Here is a 10440-nt window from a genome sequence, read left to right on the forward strand (position 1 = left end):
CACCACTTTCTTATAGAAGAAAAACTGGATGAAAATAACCATTTTCTTAACATCAAAGACCCCTCAAAGGGTCTAATCAAACCCTACTGTCTATAGAGCACACTTTGAAAACTATTGTTATAGAGAATATACTTATTTTGACAATGTAAGTATAGGATTTATAATGTTTACATTGTTCAGGAATGAAAGAAAGAAGTATAGAACTTGTACTCTACTAAAAAATTTGTTCTCATGGCTTTAGGTTTTGAAATTATGGCTGTTATAGGAAGCAGCAGCACTGGGACCCCTTTGCCCTCTTAAAAATTATTGAGGGCCCCAAACAGATTTTATTCATGTGAGTTATATCTTAATATTAACCATATTCAAATTAAAACAGAAAAAATAAAAATATTCATTTATTAAATTATTTAAAAATAATAGTAACAAATACGATACCTGTAAAGAAGAACACATTTTTCAAAATAAATGTATTTGTCTCCCCTTAATTAGTGAGAAGAGTGACATTGTTTTACAATTTTTCATATCTCTTTCATATTTGACTTAATGTCTGCTTCTGTATTCAAGCTGTTGCAACTTGGTATTTTGGTTGAATCTTATGCAGAAAACCAGCGTCACACAGACATACAGTTAAAAAATAGAGGGTATTTTAATAACTTTGGCATATATTTTATATAAATTTGTCTTTGATACTACTCCAGAACCTGACAGATTAGTTACAATATGAAGTCTGAAACTGTATCAATGAATTTCTCATACCCAGTTACATTAAAATCCATGATCTATCCTGTCCTTGGAATGATTTCTTTTGAATCCATACATGATTTTGTTATGTCATGCACTAGTCACTTGGAAAATGGTTGTTTCTTAGATATACAGACCTTCCCAAAGTGACATATTTTACTAAACAACAACAAAACAATCACTTTTGTTAATGTTACCACCAATTTAATCAGATAATGTTTTAATGATTTGGAAGTTATCAAGCGTATGGTAGTACAAATGTGTTTTCCAAAATTCGAATTGTCACTTGGAAGCTCAAATTTCATCATCAGCAAAAAAAATATTGTTAGGTTTCCTTGACAGTGACAGGTTCTATGCATTCATTTTTATGAAATTATTATAAACCTCTGAATAACTGTAGTTCATCTATCAGCCTTTTTTTTTCCAAGTGAAAATGGCGATCCATGAAAACAGTGGCTAGCTCATTCTGCAACCCGAAACAGCCACACTAATGCTTTGTCGGGAGATAAGCATGTTACCGAGATATGCTGCAGAAGGCCTCCAGTGTACTTCCAATTTAGTCAAATAAAACATTAAAAAGACATATACTCTATTATGAAGTGTAATAAAATTTATTTTTCTTATTGTTCATTGTTAATATTGTTAAGTGAAACTGGAATTTTCTTCCCTGAAAGTATGTGAAGAACAGAGTGGCAACTAGTATAGTTTGATGCCACTGCTTTGAGGTGTGCTAAAACGCAAGCAGTTGTACCAATCATTGATTTTCATCATCAGTGAAAACAGACTCAGTGAAAAACACAAATATTGTTTAGAATAAAATAAAAAAAAAAACATTTTCTTAACATCAGAGACCCCTCACAGGGTCTAATCAAACCCCATGGTCTATAGAGCACACTTTGAAAACTATTGTTATAAAGAATATACTTATTTTGACAATTTAAGTATAGGATTTATAATGTTTACTTCATTCAGGAATGAAAGGAAGACGTATAGGACTTGCATGTTTTTCTTTGCGTGGTTTCAACAAAATGTTTCTTGCATCTAATATATCTTATGTAGATATGCACGAGCACACACACAGGAAGAGAGAGAGACAGAGAGACAGAGGTGAACATATGAATATTTACATATTGTTAGGCAGGCAGAAAAAATGTGATTAATTTTACCTCCAATTGATCAGCTATTTCTTATAAATTTCTTCACCCTAGGTACCAGGTATATCCTACTTTTTTAGTGTAATTAAATAAATATAATCTAATCCAATAATTTAAATATTTCCTTTAGGTAATGCATAGTCTTTTGGGGAAAAAAAAAGTTCAGTCTCTCAGATTTTTGGCATCTTTTCTACCCTTCTCCAAATGGGCAGTATGTGGCCCAAAGAGATAATGTTCTCCAGTCTAGTCTAAGCGGGGTCAGTTGGATCACCGGTTAACAGGACTATTAGTCCAGGCTTCCTGGACTAATAGCTACTGGGGTGTTCATGGGTATGAAGTCTAGAGGCCATTAGCTTCCTCACTTAGGCCTGTTCCCATCAGCTTGAGGTTATAAACGGTAATTTATCACACCTCTCCAGCACCTCAACTCTGTATCTCCGTAGCCAGTGTAAAGGGCCACTTCTATCTATCTTAGGTTTATCTATCTGTAATCTACTATTGCTTCCACAAAAATGAAAACTGCCTCATGTTGGAAGTGGCAGGGTATGGAGCTTCTCCTAAAGCTTATAGTTTTTCACTAACACCAATAGCAAAGTGTTAACTCACATGTTCCTGGGTGGGCCAGTACCTTCTGGAAGTTTCTAAAAGCCCCTCCCTGACTTGCTGGGGTTTCTCATCAATGTATATATGTATTTATAGAGGATACAGAAGCCCTGTAGCTGAGCTATAGAAAGACAAGTCCCATATGTCTTTCATTCTTGAACAATGTAAACATTATAAATCCTATATTAAATTGTCAAAATAAGTATATTCTCTGCCTCTTCCTATCACCTAGTTTTTAAATTAATTATTCACTTTTTTTTTTTTTTTTTTTTTGAGACGGAGTCTCGCTCTGTCGCCTAGGCCAGTGCAGTGGTGTGATCTCGGCTCACTGCAAGCTCCGCCTCCTGGGTTCACGCCATTCTCCTGCCTCAGCCTCCCAAGTAGCTGGGACTACAGGCGCCCGCCACCTCGCCCGGCTAGTTTTTTGTATTTTTAAGTAGAGACGGGGTTTCACCGTGTTAGCCAGGATGGTCTCGATCTCCTGACCTCGTGATCCGCCCATCTCGGCCTCCCAAAGTGCTGGGATTACAGGCTTGAGCCACCGCGTCCTGCCTATTCACATGTTTTTTTCCCTCTGCTTCTAAATCAGGGGTCCTCAATCAGTGTTGGTACTGCCATCTTAAAGACACATTTGGAAATGTGTCAGTGTTGGTGGTGGGTGTTATCTTTACCTGTCACAATGATTGGAGAATATTATTGGCAAGTACTACCCTGGATCTATAGATGCTAAACATCTTTTACTTTATGGGCAATAAAGAATTGACATTTCCCTGCCAGGCGAGGTGGCTCACGCCTGTAATCCCAGCACTTTGGGAGGTGGAGGTGGGCGGATCACGAGGTCAGGAGGTCGAGATCATCCTGGCTAACACGGTGAAACCCCGTCTCTACTAAAAATACAAAAAATTAGTTGGGCGTGGTGGCGGGCGCCTGTAGTCCCAGCTACTCGGGAGGCTGAGGCAGGAGAATGGTGTGAACCCGGGAGGCGGAGCTTGCAGGAGATCGCCCCACTGCACTCTAACCTGGGCGACAGAGCAAGACTCCGTCTCAAAAAAAAAAAAAAAAAAAAAAAGAAAGAAAGAATTGACATTTCCCAAATGCTGATAGCACTCTCATAAAAAACACTGCTCTACGATACGAATCCCTCAAACTCCAGGGAAGAAAGCTTCACAGCTTAGCCATGGTGTCTATAACCAAGGCAACACTGATTAGTCAAACCTTCCCACAACCCTGCAGATGAAAGCCTTAGGCTGACTGCAAGAAAAAAAAGTCATGAATTAGAAAAATGACAGGTATTATGGTCATTTTTTATAAAGTATGTACATACATTAGACTTCTGAATCTGTAATTTTTTTTCTAGTATCATTGCATAGAGATGACACATTAAACAGAAGAAATATATATAAAAATATGCATATATTTAAAATCTACAGTAAAATAACATTGTTTTATTGTGGTAATTGTTGAGAAGGTACAGACCTGGCTTCACTGAAGTAGACATGCTAATGGGAGGACTGTGGCACATATTATGGAGACAATATGTCATACATACTCCGCAGCTGAACTTCTATCTAAAGATTCCGGGAAGACTCCATAAAAATCTTAACTAATTTTTAAAATATCTTTGGTGAGCCTTCTCAGAGACAGAATATCTTGAACCATCTCTTTGCTAGTTGCCAGCTTTATGTACAAAAGGGCACACAAGATTCAGTGTTTTCAGAATGGCTTTACAGCACTTTCATATCCACTTCCCTACACTTTATTCATCTGGTTCTTCTTTTGTTAATTTAGTTTCTGACCCCCTTGCATGTGAGAAGTTTGCATGTAAAAATAACTAAATGGAGTGATAGTAATTAATAAAATGTCCCTTAGTTATTTTTTGATATAGTTCATTCAGAATATTCCAAACCTTATTCTGTTTAATAAAATATATATCATATGCATAATGGTCATACAAAATTCCTAGAACTCTATTGATAAGCTTTGCGTTTTGGAATCAGAATTCTCTATAACTTATATAATATTCATTCTTTAGAAAATGTATAATACTGAAAGAATTTAAATTGCATATTTTTCGCTGGAATGTGAAAAATTTGCCAAGCTAGACCCCCCTATAACTATTCTATAGTTTGCATTTAATTTTACTGTTTTTTTTCTTAAAAATACATTTAGTACTGGGCATATTTCATGTCTGCTGAGAGCAACACATTTGATTTGACTTTTTCTTGGTAGAGAAAATTAAAGAAGTTGCATAATGAATATTTCTTGAGTTATGAATTAATATGGAGTGATTCAGAATCTGTGAAAGCTTTGGAGATGTTTTAATTTCAGAAAAAGGCAATGATGTGTGAGTTATCACACAAGTTATAAAAGCCATAACAATTTCCAGTACATCGTGTATACTCTAAATGTCTTCTGCCTCACAGCATGCTTGAGGTGAATTAGCTGTTTTATTGACACCAATATCATAAGAGAAACTCACGTCATCTTTCAGAATTTTTGTATTTGATTGATCTCTTTTTAAGTTCTTTTGTAAAACGTCAAATTGAAAATAAAGATAACCTCTGCCAGAAGTTGTGTTACTGTTGAAGTTTGTTTTGAGTCCATAATGTATTTTTTCTTTAGTTTTCAGTATTCACAGTTTTGGTTACTATTTTACAGTTCATGCTCTGTCACCGTTAATATGAATTTAGTAAATTTTGTTTGGCATTTTGGGTTCAAAGATACTGATAGCTGTGTAAAATGATTGTTTTTTCAGTGTACTCTGAAATTATAACATACAGTCCAAATGTTTCATGAACAATGCAGAACTGGAAACTCGTTCGTATATTTTGCTCCCTGACACTTGTTCAGTAACCTGCAATGAGAGACAGATTAGATAGTGGAATCAGAAAAGTCACAGAAGTATTTAAAAACTGACCAAAAAAAAAAAAAAAAAAAAAAGAATGATAATCTGGCAAAGTTTTTGTGTATTCACTGGAGTACAAGAACCAAGCTTAATGGATAGATGAAAAGATTAATAGATGAAGACTTAGGTGGGGTGCTATGATTAGGTTGCTAAGAAACAGCATTTGTAGATGTTCAACTAAGTATCAATCTATGAAACAAATGAGATAGGAGTGTTTTTCCTAAAGATATGTAAGGAGGAAAAGGCAGAGAGCAATAAGGCCTATAAATTAAGACATCCAAACTTTTTTGTGGTGAAAGTTTGTTGTGTTTATGGGGATCAGAATATTGGAGGATTAAGTGAGATAATTCGTGAAATATTTTGAGATGTAAGATTTATTTTCATTTTTACTTATTTATTTTTGTTTTCTTTCCTGGGCATAAAATACAGAGGTGTTACCAATATTTAGCAATTGCTATTTGTGTGATTGATTGATCAGAAAAAGAAGCAGTAAATTCTCAATAGTCATTTCTCTCTGGAACACACTGTAGACACAAAAGAGTCATTTTCCTTATGATATCATCCCATATTCCAGGGTCTGTCTGTCTTTAAAATTGATTCCTAGACACAAAAAGAACCAGTTGGTCTCTGATTACTGCATACCTGGCATGCTTGATTGTGTTTCCTTGTAAGCATTCAGAGAATCTTATTTATTGCTTGAAACTGAGCTTCAGCACACTCTTAACAATATCCATTCTCCATTTCTTACTTCGGCTCCTGCTGTCTCTGCTTCAGTTCACCACAGATATCAGATGTCTGGGCATCCTTACCTTACCCATCATTCTCATATTCTTAACCCAGTGGGGTTTGAAGGTAGATCAGAGCTGCCTAGCTTCTAATTTTAGTAATAGCCTATTTTATTATTGATGAGGGTTATTCTCAGTATGTAGAACGTGTTTGGCAAGGACAGTCCTTCCTACTTGTTTTTGCTGGTCAGTGGTATGAGGTGGAAAAAGTTTGGATGAACTGCTTCTGTTAACATTTCCCAGGTTTTCTGGAACTCTATCCAGCTATTAAAAGATGTTTTGCAAAATATTTTCTTAAAAAATCAAATGTGTGTTTGCATTAAACAAAATTAAAGAGCTTTGTTTTCTCTCCAAAATATTTTTCTAATCCATCCTCTTCTCTACTTCCCCACTGTTATTCTCGTCTGAGAATCAACTCTTTGTGTCCATTAAAAGTTTCAGTGTTTCCACTCTTGATAGCTATCAAATTCCCATAGGCTGCATCATGACATTTGCACAATTTAAATTATGTAACACTGATCCCTACTTAAAAGCCTTTAATTCCTTTTCATTACACACAGAATAAAATTAAAATTACTTTCCATGATCTTCAAGGCTTCTCTTCTTCTCATTGACCTGTCCCACCATTTATTTGTAACCACATGGGCTGGTCATTTTGATTTTCTCCTGCCTGCCCCTTCTGTCTTATTTAGAATCAACTATAACGTGGGGAAGAAAGGGGTATTTTTAATACCTAATGCCTCCTCATCTCTCACCAACACAACCACGTAAGCTCCAGGAGGATAGTGGTCTCACCTTTACTGTACACCACTGTGTTCTCAGAGCCTAATACAGGGCCTTTTATATAACTGGCACTCAATAAATGTTTACTGATTGCATAGAAAATTATTTATTACAATTTTAACATGTTACTCTGCAATGTAGCAGTTCTCAAATTCAGGATTGGAGATACTTGTTTATGTGTGTGTGTTTATGTGCATATATATATACATATATATATATAAATGCAACTATTTACAAATAGATACTTCATATATATATATAAAATTGCAGCTATGCCAGGGGCCATTGTCTTCTTATCGATAGACTGGTTAAGACTTGCTTATTGTTCTCCCTTAGAATATTGCAAAGATACATTATCTCTTCCTACAATGCTTTTTTTCTGGCATAAATAATCTCCAGGAGTCTTTAAAGATAAGATTTATATCAATTATAACAGAATATAATCTGAAGCTCAATGCTCTTAAATATCTTTCAGATGCTTAACAACAATACTGAGAAAATATTTGTGGAAATTTTCTTGAAAAATATTCAGCCCATTATTAATCCAGTTATTCCACATGTTATACTTTGATTTAGTCAGACCATTATCAAGACATTCACTGGGATCATACCAAATTGGTCTGATGCAGAATTTATTTTTAACTGAGTTACATTTTGGTTTATCATTGCTACCCTATGTCAATGGGCCTTAAAATAAAGAGTCTTAAGCAGATCATTGTTGTATTTATGGAATGATGATGTTGAGGATGAGACCCATTCCATTACATACTGTCCTCTGTATTAGGATCTCCACTATACAATTTTCTTCATTCTCAAATAAAGGAATACTTGTTATCAATGGGTTTGTTTTGCTCTATGAGCTTTGGAACATAGAGGATTTATTCATGGAGGTTTGTTTTTTAAACATGATTAATATTTATGAAGTGCTTACACTATGAGCTAGTGTTGTAGAAAAAAATGGGTTCTTGTGGTGTGACAGACTCACAGACACTTTGAAGGGTGAGGGGGAATGGAATTTATTCCGCTAAAAGGAAAAAACTCAGCAAAGCAAGAGCGGTTAACAGGTCCTGTTAACAGGTCCCTATCTCACAGATTGAATCCCAGGTTACCACATAGGAACAGGAGAGCCCAGGCTCCTTCCCGATGCAAAGGGCACAAACTTCCTGAGGCTTTGCCCCATCCTCTCAGTGCTTAGGCTAGTGGGAGATCCTCTGGGGACTCCATTTTACTTAGCTGTCTCACTAGTATCCTATAAAATATTTTACATGGATTATTCCATTTAATTCTCAGAATCCGGCCGGGCGCGGTGGCTCAAGCCTGTAATCCCAGCACTTTGGGAGGCCGAGACGGGCGGATCACGAGGTCAAGAGATCGAGACCATCCTGGTTAACACGGTGAAACCCCGTCTCTACTAAAAAATACAAAAAAAACTAGCCGGGCGAGGTGGCGGGCACCTGTAGTCCCAGCTACTCGGGAGGCTGAGGCCGGAGAATGGCGTGAACCCGGGAGGCGGAGCTTGCAGTGAGCTGAGATCCGGCCACTGCACTCCAGCCTGGGCGACAGAGCTACACTCCGCCTCAAAAAAAAAAAAATAATAATAATAATAATAATTCTCAGAATCCTATGATATAGATATTGTTATTATTCCCATTTTACAGATGAAGAAACTAAGAACAGAAAGAATAAATAATCATCCACAGTCATACAAGTAGAAAACACTGGAACCAAATTGTGAACACAGCCAAATTCAGTAGATTGCCTTCCACCTGGATCTAGCTTATTTTTCTAAACTTTTATTTTTTCTTTTGTCTTATTTTTTATCTGTTTAAGCAAGCTTAAAAATTGTGAAGTATAATGAAATAAAAAAGTGAGATACTAATCTGCCTTACCTGATGAGTATTATGTTCTATCACAAAGCTCAAATAAGTCTATAGCTAGGGATGGAAGGGGGAAGTATGAGAAAATACATCTTTCTTAGAGTAAGCTATTTATCAACTATTATTCTTTTATATGTTCATATTTCAAACTTGACTGTGTTATCAATTAACTTTCATTTCTCTTGGAGTACTTTTTCAAACTATACCCATAGGAAATCTAACTTGTTATGTTAGCAAAGATTAAACTATTCCTTATAGTCTTTCATATCTAGTCAGTTATGATGAATGTTTGGTTTTCTATAGAGTATTGAAATTAACAGTAACAAGATGTTCTAAGATGTACTAGAGAGTTAATTATCTTTTCAATTTATATCTACAATTAAGGCTTGCATACATTTAGGACTTCTTGTTTCTCAGTTTACAAGTCACAAATTTTAATTGTATGTATTATATATGTAATTCAGCCTCAAACAATTTTGGAATATAAAAGCATGCATTAAATACATGACTCATTATGGTTCAAATTGCTCAAATTATGGCTAGAAAACTTTTCTAATTTATCGATAAGACAACTATTATTTAAAAATTTGAGAAGGTCTATATGTACATAACTCCCACTAAAATGCACACTACTAAAAATTCCAGCTACCGCATATTGAATATTCATCTTTAATAATAAAAAGTACACCCTTTCGTCTGAGTGTGGTGGTTCACGCCTGTAATCCCAGCACTTTGGGAAGCCGAGGTGGGCAGATCAAAAGGTCAGGAGTTCAAGACCAGCCTGACCAACATGGTGAAACGCCGTCTCTACTAAAAATACAAAAATTAGCCATGTGTGGTGGCACGCACCTGTAATTCCAGCTATTCAGGAGTCTGAGGCAGGAGAATCGCTGGAACCCGGGAGGCGAAGGTTGCAGTGAGCTGAGATTGTGCCATCACACTCCAGCCTGGGTGACAGAGCAAGACTCTGTCTCAAAAAAAAAGTACACCCTTTCAAAAGTTCTATTAGTTATGTTAATATCTGACTAGATCCACCACAACAGCACAACAAAAAATGAATCAAAGATGTAGTAAATTTATCTGTATCTTAGGGCTTACTGCCAACCTTCTTCCTTTAAGCTGCTACTATATTTTTCATGGATTACCACAAAAGTTTTCTAACTTCCCTGTCTAAAATTTCACTCTTTGCCAATTTCTAACCCATTCTTCGCTTAGCAATCGGAGCAGTCTTTTAAAATGGTTTATCTGGTGATGCCATTCTGCTTAAAACCCTCCCAGGGCTCTGCATAACTCTCAAGATTCTTGCTTAATTTCTCGTCAAGACTCAAAGAAAGTGGCTTCGGATCTAGAATCTTCTCCCAGTCTTATCTTGTACTTTTTTATCCCCTGCCATCCTAAGATTGAGTCCTGTTGTATTTTGAATCTAGGTCTTCACACTCTCTAGGTAGAGCAACTTTCCTCTTCATTTTTACCTACCTGACTCTTTACGTTTCAACCTAGGTATTTCCTCCACTCAGTCTAAGCTAGGTGCTCCTTCTTTGTTGTCCCATATGCCCTCTGAGTTTATCTCACCAGAGTGGTTGCTTATTTAC

The sequence above is a fragment of the Chlorocebus sabaeus genome, chromosome 8 (genome assembly GCF_047675955.1).
Source record: "Chlorocebus sabaeus isolate Y175 chromosome 8, mChlSab1.0.hap1, whole genome shotgun sequence".
NCBI classification, from domain to species: Eukaryota; Metazoa; Chordata; class Mammalia; order Primates; family Cercopithecidae; genus Chlorocebus; species Chlorocebus sabaeus.